At 42.9% G+C, this 20,629-nt stretch overlaps 1 pseudogene; it reads right to left on the reverse strand.

The window, feature by feature from the left end:
* Positions 1 to 464: 464 nt before the first annotated feature.
* Positions 465 to 1,300, reverse strand: LOC143680441 (nuclear ubiquitous casein and cyclin-dependent kinase substrate 1 pseudogene; annotated as a pseudogene).
* Between the last annotated feature and the right edge of the window lie 19,329 nt (positions 1,301 to 20,629).

A 20,629-nucleotide genomic window follows, 5' to 3' on the forward strand; every position in this document is an offset into this window, starting at 1 on the left:
GATTTGACAAATCAGTATGACTGCTGAATCATTATATTGACATTTCTTTTAGCCTCCAGTGTTTTGGACCAGCTAGATAGAAGGAAAAATCTAAAACAGTAGAATGGTAACCCTTAACAATCTGTGAAAGTTGTTGAAATGAGCTTTGAATATTGTTGAATTTTCTATTTACACATTTTATATTTCACAATTAAAAAAATTAAAAATTTATAAATTTGGGGGCATCATAATTTGGCAACTCATCTCTATTTTTTTTTTTAATGTGACATGGCTTTCATTGGAGTTGGAGGGGAGGGGTGGCAAAGAGAAGACCAACAGACAAAAGGTAACTTAAACATACAATGGTTTTCTTAAGAAAAAAAAAGAAAAAGTAAAGAGAAAATGCATCAACAAAGGGAAAAAAGCATTCAAAGCCTGTAAGTCAAGCCATAGCCAAAACCATGTTTTATTTTAAGTAGGTTTACTTTCTTTCTTTTTTTTTTCCTTTTCTTTCTTTCTTTTTTTTTTTTTTTTAATAAAATCTCTCTCCAAACCATCATCACTTTTAATCCTCCCCAGACTGGACTTCATCTTCAGACCCTTCATCCCCAGATTTTTCGGGTGGGGGGCTTGCAGATGGTTTCTTTTCTGGAGGGCTTTCTGGCTCTTCATCTTCTTCTTTGGGGGAAGGAGTCTTTTCCTTTGATGCCTTTGAAGCTGTGGGACGACCCACTTTCCCTTTGCCTTTCACTGGACTTGGCGTCACTGTAGCCTTTAGCCTGGGTTTGGGCATTTTCTTTTCTTTTCTCTCAGGTTTGGCCTTCTTAACCATCTTTTTGTTTTTCTTTTTAGAACTACCATAGTCACTATCGTCATCATCTTCCATTAGGAAATCTTCATCGCTGCCAGAATCTTTCTCTTGGAATGGTGCTTCATCCTCTTCTTCTGGTTCTTCCTCACTGCCCACATCTTCCATGAGCATTTCTCTCTGTTTAGAAGCTGCTTTTGATGCTGCCTGCCGTTGCTGGTGTACATTTTTATGATCATCTTTTTCATCTTCGCTGTCTGCTGAATGAGAATCATCCTTTTTGGTTTTTACATCTTTTTCTTCTGAGTCCTCACTATCTTCCTGTGAATTCTTTCCAGATCGCCTCTTATTTTTAGCTTCTCGGGGAGATGATTGAATTTTCTTAGCTGGAGGACCTGAATCTCTTCCATAATCTTCATCAGCACCATCAGATTCCTGAAACTGTGAATAATCAACAACCTTCCTATTTCTGCTGTGCCAGAGACCTGGGTTCGATTTCTGGAGCTTGCCCATGACCCCTTGCAAAAGCAATCTTGTCTTACTAAGGGTACATGACCAAAGAAACCTATCCTTAAATGTAGTTGATTGGTCCTTGAGCAAGTTACTTCCCCTCACCGAGCTTTAGTTTCCTCACCTTGAGAACCAAATCCTGGATGATCCCCAAGGGCTATGAGATAGGAGGCCCTCACCTGACAGGCCGAGACATGTTCGCTGTCGAAACAAGACCGAGTCGAGAAGCCAAAGACCAGGACCCCCACCCCACCCCGCGCGCTCGGCGCCCCCCCCCCGAACTTCGGCCGATGGGGCCGCTGTCGCCGAACCCCGAGCTGCTGGCTTCTCAAACTCCACCGCTCCTTGATTCAGGGCCTCTTGATCAGACGAGCCCCCCATTTCCCCGTCTCTTCAAAATGCTCATCTCTATTTTTTAAAGGCAAACATAGGAAAGAGACAGTTAAAATGTCAAGAGTTTACAGAAGTCATTACAGGACCTCTCACCAGATTTCGATGACTGATGCAACTTCTCATAATCTTGCATGGTCTCCAAATTCTTTTTTACCAGCCACCTGTTGAAAACCCATGGTTTTGTGTGAAATTTTATTCTCTGTCATTAGAAACTATTCTGAATGGATGAAGGGGTAAGGACATGCAGAATTCTTATTTCTTATTCTACACTAAAAACAGTTTCAAACAAACTTTATAGATAAAAACATATAATAAACTAATACAACAGCTGGCAGTTAAAATTAACTATAAAATCAGATCTGGTTTGGAGCATTTGACCTTGGAGCCATGTGAATAGTTCGCAGAAAGAAAAAAGTAAACCAAACGTTTCAATGCTGGGCTTCCAGGAAGACAGCTGATTAGAGGAGCTCAAGATGAGTGCTGCTCCATGGAAGAGTTAGAGAATTGACAGGAGGGTGAGTGCGGTGGTGATTCAGGAGTGCAGCTGACCTGGGAGAGCTTCTGCACCACCTGGGGCAGCCCAAGCTTCAGAGGTCAAGGAACTGAGAGGCAGAAAGCTGGAGGGTGGTGCGATGGCGCAGAGCCATGGGAGGGCACGGATGGGAACACAGGACCAAGGATTAGCGTCATTCCTGGGTGTGCTCCCCTCACCAGTACAGCACCATGACTGGCGACAAACCCCACTCCCCATGCACCCAAAACCTATAACCCACCCCCTTTTCCTGCACTCCAGATGCCCCCAACCCACCAGCCCCCAGTGCACATAACTTCCCCTCACCCCCACCCAAAGTGCAGCCCAACCCACCTCTCCTGCATGCCTCCTGAGCACTGATGCCCAATCCCTGTACCCTGCAGTTTATTGCCAGTGCATAAAGGTTGCTGGTACCAACCTCAAAACCTAGGTTGCCCCCGATGCCAGCCTATAGTGTCCAACAGCCTCACCACCCCGTGCCTGAGCTCTGTGCATTTGTTTATGGCATTCACAGGCTCACACATGCACATGGGCCCCCAATCACATCATTCAGCTCTGGGACCCACATTTTATAGCAGTCTTAGAACCGCCCATGTGCACAGACCTCAGCCTCACTTCCCAGCTCTGAGAAAGTGCTGACATGTGCCGCCGGGTCACATCTACTCCTAATCCACACAGGAGTAAAGCTAACCTGCTGCCACATTTCCACACCTGTGCACAAGGGGCCCCACATCTTAAACCAGTGCTCACCAGGTTTAAGACCCCAGGACTGGTGCACTTGCACAGCTGCATCCTCCTGGCCACAAGGTGCCCAAGTTCACAAGCATCAGCATAAAATCCCCAAGGTGCATCCATACTTGCCCTGAAACAAATCTCCACACTGAGTGCCCCATCGTGTGTCCTGCTCAATGCTGTACAACCATCCCGCAAACACAAGTACTCAGACTACTGAAAGAAATCAACTCCCCAAGTAAGTCAATCAAGATAGTTACATGCCAGGAAGACAGCAGAAGATCACTGAGCATATCACAATGCAGACAGATATTGCCTACCTAATGAACAAATTAGAATACCAGAAGAGACACAGACATTGGAACAACTAAGTAAAGTTGTTCTTTGCTTAATAAAATAAGAGGGATAGCAAATGACCTAAAGGAGGTAAAAAAGAAAGAGAACAGCTTAAAGAGGAACTTGAAAGAATAAATAGAAAAACAGCAGATATCACAGATATTAAAGACTCTGCTGACCAAATAAAAAGCATACTGGAGGCACACAACACTAAATTTGAAGAGACAGAAGAAAGAAGAAGTGATATAGAGGACAGGATAATTGCTTTCAAAGACTCAAAACAGCAAATGGCAAAAAAAAAAAAGATGGAAAAACTGGAACTGGAACTCAGGGATATGATAGACTAAACAAAGCATCCAAATATAAGAGTGATTGGTGTCCCAGAATGAGAAGAGAGAAGTAATGGGCTAGGAAGAGTAGTCAAGGATATGATGGGGGAAAACTTTCCAACCCTCATAAAGGACATAAATGTATAAGTCAAAGAAGCCCTCGAAACTCCAAACAGAATAAATCCAAATTTCTGGTGGTTCTTACAAACAACTATTGAGAAGAAAAGCATTTGCCAGATCAATATCTGCATGTCAGTTACCAGAGGATGTATTCCTTTGCTCAAGCAATGATATCCCATCTGAAACAGCAGCTGCAATTGGAGTGACCACCTGGTTGAGCTTACGATGAACCACTATCATCCTTCAAGACCTATCTGTTTTCTGCACAGGCCAAATAGGAGAGTTGAATGGGGATGTACTGGGAATCACCAGCCCTGCATCCTTCAAGCCCCTTAGAGTGGCAGTAATGCCTGCAATCCCTTTGGTAATCCAGTATTACTTCTGATTTTCTATTTTGCAAGATCAGGCAGTTCTAGTGGCTTCCACTTCACCTTTCCCACCATAACAGCCCTCACTGTGCAAGTCAGAGTGCCAACGTGGGGATTCGACCAGTTGCTCCGAGTTTTTTTCCAATTATGCATTCTGTAACTGGAGAAATGACTACAGAATGGGTCTGGGGGTCCACTGAACCCACTGTGAGGCAGAACTGATCTAAAATTCCATTGATCACCTGGTCCGCCTAAGCCCCAACTCTGACTAGTGGACCAGAGTGACGTTTTGGGTCCCCTGGAATTAATGTCACTTCTGAACCAGTGTCTAATAATCCCCAATATATCTGATCATTTCCTTTTACCCAGTGCACCATTGCCCTGTAAAAGGCCATCGGTCTCCTTGGGGAAGGCCTGGAGGAAGATTAATAGCATAAATTTCTGACAGTGTAACTGATTTCTCACCCAAAGAGACCTGGCCTCCCCTTCGTTCAAGGGGCTTTGGGTCTATAAATTGTCTCAAGTCTGGAAATTTACTAAGGGGCCGTGACTCTATGTTTTGGTAATTCATGTTAGACTTCTGTTCACTTGACCAAGAACTATTTTGTTTATGCAGCTCGAACAAGAATTTAGTAGACTGCCCATATATTGTATTCCTAGGTACCCCATGGTTCACTGGCCAATGCCACAAATTTCTATGGATCAGATTGTTCTGATTCCTTTTTTGAGTCTGCTATCTATGGGAAGAGCCACATCCACCCTGTCTTTGGTGATTAAGTGCTGCCACCTGGCTTCTGCCCACTCAGGATCTCATCATCTGCAATTGTGTTTAAGGATTCCAGCTCAGTGACAGCAGTTCCCACAGTAACATATGAGATCTTATGGCAGACCTGACAAACTCTGGGATCTGGTCTATAACTACTTGTTGAAAACTGCTTTAAAAATATTGCTTTTCTCTTCCTTTGCTTATACATTTTATAGTTCACAATTAAAACAAATTTAAAAATTTATAAATTTTGGGGTGTCATAATTTTGACAATTTACCATAATTTTGACAACTTGCCTCTAATTTTTAAGGCAAACATAGGAAAGAGACAGTTAAAATGTCAAGAGTTTACAGAAGTTATTACAGTACCTTCTCACCAGATTTCAGTGACTGCTGCAGCTTCCCATAATCTTTCTTGGTCTCCAAATTCTTTTTTACCAGTCCACCTGTTGAAAATGCATGGTTTTGTGTGAAAGTTTATTCTTTGCCATTAGAAACTATTCTGAACGTATGAAGGTGTAAGGGACATGCTGAATTCTTATTTCTTATTCTACAGTAAAAACAGCTTCAAGTAAATTTTATTGATATAAATGTATAATAAACTACTACAACAGTTGGCAGTTAAAATTAACTACTCCAAGACCCATCTGTTTTCTGCACAAGCCAAATAGGAGAATTGAATGGGGATGTAGTGGGAATCACCAGCCCTGCATCCTTCATGTCCCTAACAGTGGCAATAATCACTGCAATTCCTTCAGGAATCCTGTACTACCCCTGATTTACTATTTTTCTAGGTAGGGCAGTTCTAGTGGCTTCCACTTCACCTTTCCCACCCTAATAGCCATCACTGTTCAAGTCAGAGAGCCAACGTGGGGATTGGGCCAGTTATTCCATATTTTTATTCCAATTATGCATTCTGGAACTGGGAAAATAACTACAGATGGGTCTGAGGGGTCCACTGGACCCACTTTAAGGCAGACCTGAGCTAAAACTCCATTGATCACTTGGTCTTCCTAAGCCCCAAATCTAACTGGTGTACCAGAGTGATGTTTAGGGTCCCCTGGAATTAATGTCACTTTGAAACCAGTGTCTAATAATCCCCGAAATATCTAATGATTTCCTTTTCCCCTTTACACCGTTGCCCTGGTAAAAGACCATCAGTCTCCTTGGGTAAGGCTTGGAGTAAGATTAGTAGCATAAATTTCTGACAGTATAACATGTTTCTCCCCCTAGAGACCTGGCCTCACCTTCATTTGAGGGGCTCTGGGTCTATAAATTGTCTTAAGTCTGGAAATTGACTAAGGGGCTGTGACTCTATGTTTTGGTAATTCATGTTAGACTTCTGTTCACGTGACCTAGAACACTTTTGTTTATGCAGCTCAAACAAGAATTTAGTAGACTGCCCATCTATTGTATTCCTAGGTACCCCATGATTGACTAGCCAATGCCACAAATTTCTGCAGATCAGATTGTTCTGATTCCTGCTTTGAGTCTGCTGTCTATTGGAATAGCCTCACTTGTCTTGGTGATTAAGTGCTGCCACCTGGCCTCTGAACAACTCAGGATCCCATTATCTGCAATCATTTTTAAGGATTCCAGCTCAGTGACAGCAGTTCCCACAGTAACATCTGAGATCATATGGTGGCCCTGACAAACCCTGGGATATGGCGTATAACTACTTGTTGAAGACTGCTTTGAAAATATTGCTTTTATCTTTCTTTGCTTATACATTTCATATTTCACAATTAAAAAATTTAAAACTTTATAAATTTTGTGGTATCATAAATTTGACAACTCCCCTCTAAATTTAAAGGCAAACATAGGAAAGAGACAGTTAAAATGTCAAGAGTTTACAGAAGTCATTACAGTACCTTCTCACCAGACTTCTGTGACTGCTGGAACTTATCATAATCTTTCTTGGTCTCCAAATTCTTTTTTACCAGTCCACCTTTTGAAAACACATGCTTTTGTGTGAAAGTTTATTCTCTGCCATTAGAAACTATTCTGAATGGATGAAGGGGAAAGGGACATGCAGAAATCTTATTTCTTATCCTACACTAAAAACAACATCAAGTAAACTTTATTGATAAAAATGTATAATAAACTACTACAACAGCTGGCAGTTAAAATTAACTATAAAATCTCTGAGACTTTCAAGGAAGACCTGTATTGCTGAACAGACCTGGTTTGGAGCATTTGACCTTGGAGCCATGTGAATATGTCACACAAAGAAAAAAGTAAACCAAACATTTCAATGCTGGGCTTCTAGGAGGATGGCTGACTAGAGGAGCTCGAGATGAGCCCTGCTCCATGGAGGAGTTAGAGAAGGAACAAGAGGGCGACTGTGGTGGTGATTCAGGTTTGCAGCTGACCTTGGAGAGCTTCTGCACCACCTGGGGCAGCCCTGGCTGCAGAGGCCGAGGAACTGAGAGGCAGAAAGCTGGAGGCTGGTGTGAAGGCATGGAGCCCATGGGAGTGCACGGACAGGAACACAGGACCAGGAAGTAAGCCAGGCTGCATTCCTTGGGTGCACTCCCCTCACTTGCACCGCCCCATGCCTGGTGACTCACCCCACACCCGATGCACCCAAACCCTATCACCCGCTCCCATTTCCTGCACTCCAGATGTCCCCACCCCACCAGCCCCCAGTGCACATAACTTCCCCTCACCCCCACCCCAAGTACAGCCCAACCCACCTCTCCTGAGCACTGCCTCCCACTCCCTGTTCTCTGCAGTTTGTTGCCAGTGCATAACGTTTGCTGGCAACAATCGCCATACCTTGGCTACACTCGGCCACAGCCCATAGTTCCCGATAGCCTCACCGCACCCTGCCTGAACTCTGTGCATTTGTTTATGGCACTCAGAGGCCCACACATGCACATGGGCCCCCAATCACATCATTCAGCTCTGGAACCCACACTTTATAGCAGTCCTAGAACCGCACATGTGCACAGCCCTCAGCCTCACTTCCCAGCTCTGTGAAAGTGCTGACCTGTGCAGCTGGGTCACATCTGCTTCTAATCGACACAGGAGTAAAGTTAACATGGTGCCACAGCTCTACGCCTCTGCACAAGGGGTCCCATGCCTTAAATCAGGGCTTGAAAGTTTTATGACCCAAGGAAAGGTGTACTTGCACAGCTACATTCTCCCTGGCTGCAAGGCGCCCATGTTCCCAAGCATCAGCATAACGTCCCCAAACTGCAACCATACCTGCTCTGAAACAAATCTCCACACTTAGTGCCCCATGCTGTATCCTGCTCCCTGCTGTACAACCATCCCGCAAACAGAAGTTCTTAGACTACTGAAAGAAATCAACTCCCCAAATATGTCAATCAAGATAGTTACATGCCAGGAAGACAGTAGAAGATCACTGAGCATATCACAATGCAGATAGATATCACCTGCCTAACGAACAAATTAGAACACCAGAAGAGACACAGACATTGGAACAACTAAACAAAGATATTCATATGACTCTACTTAATAAAATAAGAGGGATGGCAAATGTCCTAAAGGAGATCAAGAAGACAGAGAAGAGCATAAAGAGGAACTTGAAAGAATATATAGAAAAACAGCAGATATGACAGAAATTAAAGGCTCTGTAGACCAAATAAAAAACATACTAGAGGCACACAACACTACATTTGAAGAGACAGAAGAAAGAACAAGTGATATAGAGGACAGGATAATTGATTTCAAAGACTCAAAACAGCAAATGGCAAAAAAAAAAGATGGAAAAAATTGAACTGGAACTCAGGGAACTGATAGACCAAATAAAGCATACAAACATAAGACTGATTGGTGTCCCAGAATGAGAAGAGAGAAGTAAAGGGCTAGGAACAGTAGTCAAGGATAAAATGGGGGAAAACTTCCCAACCCTCATAAAGGACATAAATATATAATTCAAAGAAGCCCGACAAACTCCAAACAGAATCAATCCAAATATCTGGTGGTCTTTACTAACAACTATTGAGAAGAAACGCATTTGCCAGATCAATAGCTGCATGCCAGGTACCAGGGGATGTATTGCTTTGCACAAGCCATGATATCCCATCTGAAACAGCAGCAGCAATTGGAGTTAACACCTGGTTGAACTTACGATGAACCACTGTCATCCTCCAAGACCTATCTGTTTTCTGCACAGGCCAAATAGGAGAGTTGAATGGGGATGTACTGGGAATCACCAGCCCTGCATCCTTCAAGTCCTTAGGAGTGGCAGTAATCTCTGCAATCCCTTCAGGAATCCAGGATTACTTCTGATTTACTATTTTGCTAGGTAGGGCAGTTCTAGTGGCTTCCACTTCACCTTTCCCACCATAACAACCCTCACTGCACAAGTCAGAGAGCCAACGTGGGTATTCAGACAGTTGCTCAGCATTTTTATTCCAATTATGCATTCTGGAACTGAGGAAATAACTACAAAATGGGTCTGGGGGTCCTTTGGACCCACTGTGAGGCAGATCTGGGCTAAAACTCCATTGATCCCCTGGTCTCCCTAAGCCCCAACTCTGACTGGTGGACCAGAGTGACGTTTTGCATCCCCTGGAATTAATGTCACTTTGGAACCAGTGTCTAATAATCCCCAATATATCTGATCATTTCCTTTTCCCCAGTGCACCATTGCCCTGGTCAAAGGCCTTCGACCTCCTTGGGGAAGGCTTGGAGTATGATTAGTAGCATAAATTTCTGACAGTGTAACAGGTATCTCCCCAGTGAGACCTGGCCTCCCCTTCATTCAAGGGACTCTGGGTCTATAAATTGTCTCAAGTCTGGAAATTGACTAAGGGGCCGTTACTCTATGTTTTGGTAATTCATGTTGGACTTCTGTTTACTTGACCTAGAACACTTGTTTATGCAGCTTGAACAAGAATTTGCCCATCTATTGTATTCCAAGGTACGCCATGATGGACTACCAATGCCACAAATTTCTGTGGATCAGATTGTTCTGGTTCCTGCTTTGAGTCTGCCATCTATTGGAATAGCCACATTCACCCTGTCTTTGGTGATTAAGTGCCAGATTTCGGTGACTGCTGCAACTTCTCATAATTTTTCCTGGTCTCCAAATTGTTTTTTTACCAGTCTGCCTGTTGAAAACCCATGGTTTTCCGTGAAAGTTTATTCTCTGCCATTAGAGGCTATTCTGAATGGTTGAAGGGGTAAGGGTCATGCAGAATTCTTATTTCTTATTCTACACTAAAATCAGCTATAAGTAAACTTAATTGATAAATAAATATAAAAAAATGAATACAACAGTGGGCAGTTAAAATTAACTATAAAATCTCTGAGACTTTCAAGGAAGCCCTGTATCTCTGAACAGACATTGTTTGGATCATTTGACCTTTTAGCCATGTGAATATGTCACACAACAAAAAAAGTAAACCAAACGCTTCAATGCTGGGATTCCAGGAAGACAGCTGCCTAGAGGAGCTCGAGAGGAGCCCTGCTCCATGGAAGAGTAGAGAAGGGACAGGAGGGTGACTGTGGCAGTAGTTCAGGAGTGTAGCTGACCTGGGAGAGCTTCTACACCACCTGGGGCAGCCCTGGCTGCAGCGACCGAGGAACGGAGAGGCAGAAAGCTGGAGCCTGATGCAAATGCATTTAGCCCAAGGGAGTGCACACATGAGAACACAGGACCAGGGGGTAAGCCAGGCTGCATTCCTTGGGTGCACTCCCCTCACCTGCACAGCCCTATAATGGGCGACTCACCCCACACCCATGCACCCAAACCCTATCACCTACTCCCATTTCCTGCACTCCAGATGCTGCCACCCCACCAGTCCCCAGTGCACATAACTTCCCCTCACACCCACCCCAAGTGCAGCCCAACCCTCCTCTTCTGCACACCTCCTGGGCACTGTCTCCCACTCCCTGTTCCCTACAGTTTGTTGCCAGTGCATAAAGTCAGCTGACAAAAACCTCCATACCTAGGCTATACCCAATCCTACCCCATAGTTTCTGACAGCCTCACCACACCCTGCCTGAGCTTTGTGCAATTGTTTATGGCACTCCCAGGCCCACACATGCACATGGGCCCCCAATCACATAATTCAGCTCTGTGACCCATACTTTATAGCAGTCCCTGAACTGCACATGAGCACAGCCCTCAGCCTCACTTCCCAGCTCTGAGAAAGTGCTGACCTGTCTAGCCAGGTCACATCTGCTCTTAATCCACACAGGAGTAAAACTAACCTGCTGCCACAGCTCCACACCTGTGCACAAGGGGCCACATGCCTTCAACCAGTGCTCACCAGGTTTCAGACCCCAGGACCTGTGCACTTGCACAGCTACATCCTCCCTGGCTGCAAGGGGTCCACATTCACAAGCATCAGCATAACATTCCCAAACTGCATCCATACCTGCCCTGAAACAAATCTCCACACTGAGTGTCCCATGCTGTGTCCTGATCACTGCTGTACAACCATCCCACAAACACAAGGCCTTAGACTACTGAAAGAAATCAAATACCCAAATATGTCAATCAAGATCGTTAAATGCCAGGAAGACAGTTGAAGATCACTGAGCATATCACAATGCAGACAGATATCACCTGCCTAATGAACAAATTTGAATGCCAGAAGAGACACAGACATTGGAACAACTAAGCAAAGATATTCATATGGCTCTGCTTAATAAAATAAGAAGTATAGAAAATGACCTAAAGGAGATCAAGAAGACAGAGAAGAGTATAAAGAGGAACTTGAAAGAATAAATAGAAAAACAGCAGATATCACAGATATTAAAGACTCTGTTGACCAAATAAAAAACATACTTGAGGCACACAACACTACATTTGAAGAGACAGAAGAAAGACCAAGTGATATAGAAGACAGGATAATTGATTTCAAAGATTCAAAACAGCAAATGGCAAAAAAAGATGGAAAAAATTGAACTGGAACTCAGGGAAATGATAGACCAAACAGAGCATCCAAACATAAGACTGATTGTTGTCCCAGATGAGAAGAGAGAAGTAAAGGGCTAGGAACAGTAATCAAGGATGCAATGGAGGAAAACTTCTCAATCCTCATAAAGGACATAAATATATAAGTCAAAGAAGCTCAACAAACTCCAAACAGAGTAAATCCAAATTGGCCTTCCACAAGGCACATTGTAATCAGACTGTCAAATGTTGAAAAGAAGCAGAAAATCCTGAAAGTGACACGAGAAAAACAATCTGGTATATACCAGGGTAACCAAAAATAAACTGAATTCAGACTCCTCAAGAAGCACCCTGGAGGCGAGAAGGTGGTGGTTTGATATACTCAAGGTCCTGAAAGAGAAAGAATTCCAGCCAAGAATTCTGCACCCAGACAATTCATCCTTTAAAATTAAGGGGAGATTAAAGTTTTCACAGACAAAGAGGTCTTGAAAGAATATTTCAACAAAAGAGCAGCCCTACAAAAAAAATTAAAAAGGGTTCTGTCAGCTGAAAAAAAAAAAGACAGGCGAGGGTGGTCTGCAGGAGGGTATAGAATTGAAGAGCACCACTAGGGGTAATTTAAATAATACAAAGAATAAAATGGAATAGAATACATAGATCTAACAAACAAAATAAATAATATTAGATGGTGGAATCATGGAATGCCTTTTCAGTAATAACTTTGTTAATGGACTAAACTTACCAATTAAAAGATACAGATTGGCAAAATGGATTAATAAACATAACCCAGCTATATGCTACTTCTAAGAGTCTCATCGTAGACACAGGGATAAAAAATTGATTGAAAGTAAAAAGATGGAAAAAGATTTTCCATGCATGTTGTAAGCAAAAGAAAGGAGGAGTAGCTATACTAATATCAGACAAAATAGACTGTAAATGTGAAGACATCATAAGAGACAAAGAAGGACACTATATACTAATTAACGGGTCAATTCAGCAAGAAGACATAACAATCAGAAATGTTCATGCCCCCATTCAAGGAGCTCCAAAGTACATGGGACAGGCATTGGCAAAACTAGAGGGAGTGATAGAGGTTTCAACAATAATAGTGGGAGACTTCAATACACCACTCACTCTATAGACAGAACATCCAGACAGAAGACCAACAAGGGATTAAAGAAGATAAATAACTTGATAAATGATTTAGATCTAACAGAAATATATAGGTCATTGTACCTCAAAGCACAAGCATATACATTTCTCTCTAGGGCTCGTGGAACATTCTCCAGGATAGATCATATGCTGAGGCAGAAAACATTTCTTTATAAATTTAAAAACATTGAAACTATTCAAAGCACTTTTTCTGATCACAATGGGATGAAGCTGATTCTCAATAATCACCAAAGGATGAGAACATTCACAAATATATGGAGCTCAAAAACACACCCTTAAACAACCAGTGGGTTAAAGAAGAAATTGCTAGAGAAAGCAGTAGCTAACTGGAGATGAATGAAAATGAAATTACAACTTGTCAGAACTTATGGGATGTGGCAAAGGATGTGCTGAGAAGGAAATTTATTGCCCTAAATGCCTATATTAAAAAACAAGAAAGAACAAAAATCGAAGACTTAAGAGCAAACGTGGAGGAACTTGAGAAAGAACAGTAAACTAACCCCAAAGCAAATAGAAGCAGAGAAATAACAAAGATTAAAGCAGAGATAAATGAATAAGAGAAGAAAAGAAGAATAGAAAGAGTCAATAAAACCAAAAGTTGGTTCTTTGAGAAAATCAATAAAATTGATGGGCCATTAGCAAGACTGACAAAGAAAAAAAGAGAGAGGATGCAAGTAAACAAAATTAGAAATGAGAAGGGTACATTACCACAGACCCTGAAGAAATAAAGGAAATCATAAGATGATACTATGAAGAACTGTATGCAAATATATAGATGAAACTATATGCAAATATATTAGATGAAATGGACAAATTCCTGGAAGCACACAAACAAGCTATATTGGCTCAGGAAGAAATAGAAGATCTCAACAAACCAACCACAGGTAAAGAGAACAGACAGAAGACCAACATGTCATCACCAAATCTATGGTCAAACTGATTTTGACAAGGCCTCCAAATCCTCTGAACTGGGACAAAATAGTCTTTTCAATAATTAGGCACACACAGAAGTACTTGGTATCAACAGCCAAAAGAATGAAAGGGGACTCCTATCTTACACCTTACACAAAAATTAAAATGTAAAAACTAGCACCATAAAGCTTCTAGAAGAAAATGCAGGGACACATCTTCAAGACTAAGTAATAAGAAGTAGATTCCTAAACTTTATACCCAAAGCACAGGTAGCAAAAGAAAAAATAGACAAATGGGAATTCCTCACAATCGAATGCTTCTGCACCTCAAAATACTTTGTCAAAAAGGTGAAGAGGAAGCCAACTCAATGAGAGAAAATATTTGGAAATAACATATTGGACAAAAATTTGATTTCCTGTATATACAAAGAAAGCATACAATTCAACAACAAAAGAAGAAACAGCCCAATCACAAAATGGGCTAAAGATATGAATAGGCATTTTTCTGAAGAGCAAATACAGATGGCTCATAAACCCATGGAGATGCTCATTTTCATTGGCTATAAGGGAAATGCAGATCAAGACTACAATGAGATACCACCTCTTACCTCTAAGAATGGTTGCTATTAAACAAATAGGAATCTATAAATGTTGCAGAGGATATGGAGAAACTGGGACACTTATCCACTAATAGTGCAGACACTATGGAAAACTGTTTGGTAGTTCCTTAGGAAACTAAACATCAAGTTGCCCAATGATCCAGCAATAGCACTACTTGGTATATACCCAGAAGACCTGAAAGCAATGACACAAGCAGACGTTTCCACACCAATGTTCATAGCATTATATACATTGGCCAAAAGTTGGAAACACACCAAATGCCCATCAAAAGATGAGTGGAATATTATGCAGCAGTAAGACAAAATGACATCATGAAGCACATGACAAGATAGATGATCCCTGAGGACATAATGCTGAGTGAAATTCCCAGACACAAAATGATAAATAATGTATGAGTCCACTTTTATGAGCAGCATAAAGGTATAATCAGAGAGTTATAATACAGAATAGCTAGAAACTGTATAAAAACTTACAAAAGAATAAAACTGTGTATGGTCACCTTTAGAAAATGCTCATAAGATAACAGAGGTCGAGATTGCAAGGTTTTAGAGCAGAAACATTATGTCCAGAGTGGTGATAATTATTTCTGGATTTTGAAAGGCTGTTTTGTATATATAACCTGATATTTAGAGATAAGAATGAACCCTAAGAGGTTGGGGTTAAAGTAATTCAGAATATAAGGGTAAGAAAGACAGTGTCTGTATTTTAGAACCACCCATACTCTTTGAGGCATATGAAGAAAGGTTTATTTGGTCTGAAACTGAAATTTTCTGTAGTGCATAATCTAATTCAACCTATCTGCATTGCTCACTTGAGCAACTGAAACACAGGAAGCACAGAAGAAGAAAGAGGTCCTTTAATCCTGGATAGATTATTGTAATGCCTGGATACATCCAAGAGTGTATTAAGAAGATAATCAAAAAGTATTGGCAAAGTCCCCTGAGGGATGGGAGAAAGAATATGGAACTATTAAACCTTACCATCAGGGAATTCCCTGATACTGTGTCACATTTTGGGACACCCAAATCAATAGGCCATGCCCTCGATCAGGAATCTTACTCTTGTGAAGCTTATGTAGGTAGCACAGAAGCTTAGACTATCTATAGGCATGCCTAAGAGTTACTTCTGGAGGACCTCTGTTGTTGCTCAGCTGTGGCCTCACTCTCTCTAAGCCCAACTCTGCAAACAAATCATTGCCCTACCCCCTACATGGGACATGATATCCAGGGGTGAAAGTCTCCCTGAAAATGTGGGAGATAACTCCCAGGGATGAATCCAGACCTAACACCATAGCATCAACAATTCCAACCTGACCAAAACAGGGAAAACAAGTATAATTAATAAAGTTATCAGTAGCAGGGAGAGTTCATATAGAGTCAAGAGTCTACTCTGGGAGTTGATCTTATGCAAGCTTCAGTTAGACCTTGCTACCTATCATAACCTGCCAACCCCCAACCAGGACCATTTCAGCCAATCCTAAAGAACACCTAGGGCAATATAAGATTCCACAAAAGTTCCAGACACTAGAGTAACTTTCCAGAAACCTTCAACCACCAGATGGGTCACAGGCCAGATAAGTTCTGAAACCATGCCCAACCTCTCCAGAACATCAGATAGTTCCATCTCCTTACCCCATATTAGTGATGGACCCTTCCATTATGAAAAATTTAGAAATTCCATAGCCCAAACGCTCCTAAAGAGATGGATGGAAAGATCAAAGGTGATGGTGGAGTTATACAGAGAAGAAAAGGTTTAACAAATGAATATGAATGATGAGTCATTAAATTGATATCTCTTTTAATCTCCAGTATTTTAGAGTAGCTAAGAAGTAAAACCTAAAGTTGTGAAATTGTAACCCATGTCAAACTCCGAAGCACACTACAGCAAATTGTGGTGCTGTATTTTGAAATTACAACTTTTTTGTTTATATGCTATTTTTCACAAAAAAGTTGATTGTGATGATAAAAAAAAAATTATGCCCGCTAGCATCCTATATTCTGGAGCAGCTAGATGGAAAAATATGAGAAGAATATATGGGAGCCCATGACAAACTCTGGGACTGTCCTATGAACATGTGTTGAAGAGTTCTTTGAAAACTATTGCTTTTTTATTTCATTGTTTTGTTTTTGCATTATACTATATAATAAATAAAGTTAAAAAAAGAAAAAAGAAAAAGGTTCAATGCTGGGTGGTGTGACAGTGGCTCAGTGGCAGGATTTTCGCCTACAATACTGGAGCTCTGCATTAGATTCCTGGTGTGTGCCAATGACAAAAAGAAAAAAATAAAAGAAAAGGAAAAGTTTCAATGCTTATAACTTGAAAGCAAAATGAAATCAATGAACTTAAACATATCAAATTAGCAGCCTAGGCTAATGGAGAAGAATTATTTTATATGTTTAAAACAGAATAAGTAAGGTACATTTCTAATGGGACATATTTTAAGGACAGAGAGAAAAACATCCATAAAAAAATCCCCAGTGCTTTCAGTCATCATGTAGCTGCTAATGAACACTGGCACTGCTGATCTGAAATCTCTGTGTACATGTCTCAGGATTAGGAAACACAAGCAGAGAGTTTTGCTGGCAGCTGCTAGGATTTGGGATGGGGGTACCAGAGATGGAAGAGATGCATGCACTCAAAGACTTAATTTGGATTAACCATGCAGGCCTAAATTTGAATTAGAAATACCAGCATGAACTCAGGACATATTTTCTTATTTAAAAAATGTTCTACTTTGTTCAGGGAAAACACCTTAATACAAGGACTAGCACAGAAGCAACAGGCCCCCAGGCTCCTTGTGGAAACAGCAGATTCCAGATATAGGGCAGGAAATACACAAAATGAGCCTGAAACCTCTTGCCATATCTGAAAACAAAACTGTCACAGTCTAGTGTCAAAGGGTTCCCATTTGCCAAAGACTAGGCAACTGGAAAGTCACAAGAAAAACTGAGATGGAATGAAATGAAGCACAATAAATGTGTTAAAATTCCTTGATCTCATATAATCACCAAAAAATCCAAACCCCAAATCCTTCATTAACCACCTTTGTTGTATGGCAAGAAAAAACTCACAACTATGAAAGCTGGTCCATAAAAGACTTGGGTCAGGCATACAGCCTCTTCCAGGAATGGTGCCTAAGGGTATCCCAGGGCTGGGTAGGAAAAAGCCTGCACCAGGATTTTCCAGCCAAAGTGTAATAAAAGAAGAACAGTTTGGTAAGACCACCACTTTGCAACCCTGAATTTTGAAATAACAGATCTTCCCCAAGGAGAGAGAAAGACAGACAGTGGGAAGCACAAGCACCACCTTCCAAATAATCAAACCAGAATCTGATCATGTTTCTAGAACAACTTTACAGGACATGGGGGACACACGAATACACTGAAGGACACCATGGGGGTGTGATAACCAGTGCCTGGCTGTGAGAACAAGCTCTCTCAGCAAACAAATCACAGTGGGAAAGAGGGGGAGGGAGAAAGTGCAGATTAAAGCTAGAGCCTCAAACTGCAACAGCCTAGTCTTATGTGGATGCTCACTCATCGGCATGCATGGGTACTGGGGGGTGAGCTGGGGAGGTGACATGGGCTTGGGGACTGGGGTGTGAGCGGGTGAGGTGACACAGGCCTGGGGAATGAGCGCTGAGCAGTTGAGGTGACACGGTCCAGGGGACTGGGGGCCGAGTGGTGCAGGTGACATGGGACTGGAGACTTGGGGGTGAGCAGTGCAGGTGACTGGCCTGGAGACTGGGGGACAAGCAAGTGAGGTGACACAAGCCTGGGGTCTGGGGTTGAGCAGGTGCAGGTGACATGCATCTCAGGATGGGGTAGTGAGCAGGTGAGGTGTAGGTGGCCTCGGGTTGCTCCCTGCTGCTGAGGGGTGAAGGCTGTGGACATCCCTGCACTGGGAAAGAGCAGTAGCATTGTGGAATGGCACACAGCCCACTCCAGCAACCTCATCTTGGGGTGCAACCGAGCTGCCATGCAGGAGCACAGAGCTGGGTGCTGGGGTCATGGGGCAGCTGCCCCCAGTCCTGCAGGGACAGGTCACAGCACTCATGACCTCCCAGAATAGAAACCGCCAGCATGGGGAGATTCAGCCCTGAAGTGTCCCATGACTGCTCTTATGACCTCTGAGCAAACCACGGACAGAACAGACAGAAACACGTGTGCATTGGATCCTTTCCACACACCCAGACACACACACAGGCGCACATGCCCACACCCAGAACCCACGGTGCCTCTTCTCTTCCATTCCCACTGCTGCCACCTGAACAGGAAAGAGAGAAAGAAGATTCTCAATGGCTGAATTCTGAAAATCATGTTTTTGTGGATTTCAAAATAAATGACCAAATTAAAGAGGGTACATAACTAACTGAAAATTAGAGGAACATTGGTCTATAATTTTAAAAGCTAGAATAACTCCAATGTTGTTAAATACAGTTACCCACAGGCCCTAGCCTGCAGTTACCCACCATTTCAATTTCTGACGTTGCTGAGATCTCGGGGGCGGCCTCCTCCACAAACAGTTCATCCTCCATTGTCCAAACGCTGGGACTCTACAATCACAGTCGAGACTGTTTTACAGCTCCCAGTCCTAAATAAAAGAAATCAAAGTAAATTGGAAGCTGCCTATCAGTCACAGGCTTCTGTGAATGTTAGGTTCTGGAACCATGGGAGTGTCTGAGAGGACCGGACCCATACACCCAGGAAACCCACCCATGAAAGCTGGGCTAGGCAGGGGCTGCTCAGCCAGGTCTCTGCCCTGCAGCCACTCCCCACACCCACCAGCCTTCCGTCACCCCTCCCCGCCCACAGCATCCTCCAGTGATGACTCCCCACCCCCACCACCTCCCATGACCCCTCCCCACCCACACCAGCCTCGCCCTGCCCTATCTCCCCCCCAGCCCATTGCAGCCCAGGTTAAACAGAAGGCCCAGCCCACCCAGCACCCTGGGTCCTGATACCAAATGCCAACACCCCTCATTCCTCCACCCACCCCTATCACAGCAACAAAATGAGCCCAAACGTGGCCCAGTGACCACCTGGGATGTCTCAGAGCTACACAAGTACCAGAAAAACACATTCTCAAACTCAACCCCTTCATGTGGGTGTGACACTGTCAGCAGGGCCTGTGATGGGTGCCTCAAGGGCATCATCAGAAGGGCCTTTCTGACCCTGCAATCCTACAGAGAAGGACTCGGAGAAAGGCCAACAGCACGGCTGGAGGCCAGAGCCACTGGGTCCACAGAGGTCTGCCCTCACCCCTGCCCAGGAGAATGTGCCAAGACACCTGCACTGCCAGCACCTCCCACCTCACCTGTCTGGCACCAGCACCTCCCACCTTACCTGTCAGCCACCAGCACCTCCGTGCTCTCCTGGCATCTGACCCTGGGAAGGGCTAGCCATGCACTACCAGGCTGAGGTATTCTCCTAAAGCGAAGGGTGCAAGCACCAAAAAGGATGCAAGTTGCATGTTTCAAAGCAGAAAAGAGAAAACCAGGTGTTCTAGTTTGCTAGCTGCCTGAATGCAACATACCAGAGATGGACTGGCTTTTAATAAAAGGGGATTTGTTTTGTTAGTTCTTCAGAGGAAAGGCAGCTAACTTTCCACTGAGGTTCTTTCTTACATGGAAGGCACAGGATGGTCTCTGCTGATCTTCTCTCCAGGCCCTTGGGTTCCAACAACTTTCCCCAGCGTGACTTCTTTATGCATCTCCAAAGGCCTGGGCTGAGCTGTGAATGCTCAGGCTGTGCTACATTGTATTCTCTCATTTAAGCACCAGCCAATCAAATCAAACATCACTCATTACAGCAGACACGCCTCCTAGCCAACTGCAGATGTAATTGGCAACTGATGAGGTTCACGAACCATTGGCTTATGTCCGCAGCAGCAAAACTAGGTATGCTCACTTGGCCAAGTTGACAACTGAATCTAACTAACACACCAGGCTAAGTCAACACCGGTTTTCACACCAGCATCTTGCTGGCTGTGACATATGCTACAGAATATTCTAAACATTGCACCAACCTGATAACTTAAAAAATATCCATTTTTTACTCTTATATTTTAGGGTTCAAAACCTAATTTTATTTAACATAACTATCAGTAATCAAAGCACAATGATGTTAAGCCATAATTATGGATTTCCCTAAACCTTTAGAACATAGACCTCAA

The sequence above is a fragment of the Tamandua tetradactyla genome, chromosome 4, assembly GCF_023851605.1.
Source record: "Tamandua tetradactyla isolate mTamTet1 chromosome 4, mTamTet1.pri, whole genome shotgun sequence".
NCBI classification, from domain to species: Eukaryota; Metazoa; Chordata; class Mammalia; order Pilosa; family Myrmecophagidae; genus Tamandua; species Tamandua tetradactyla.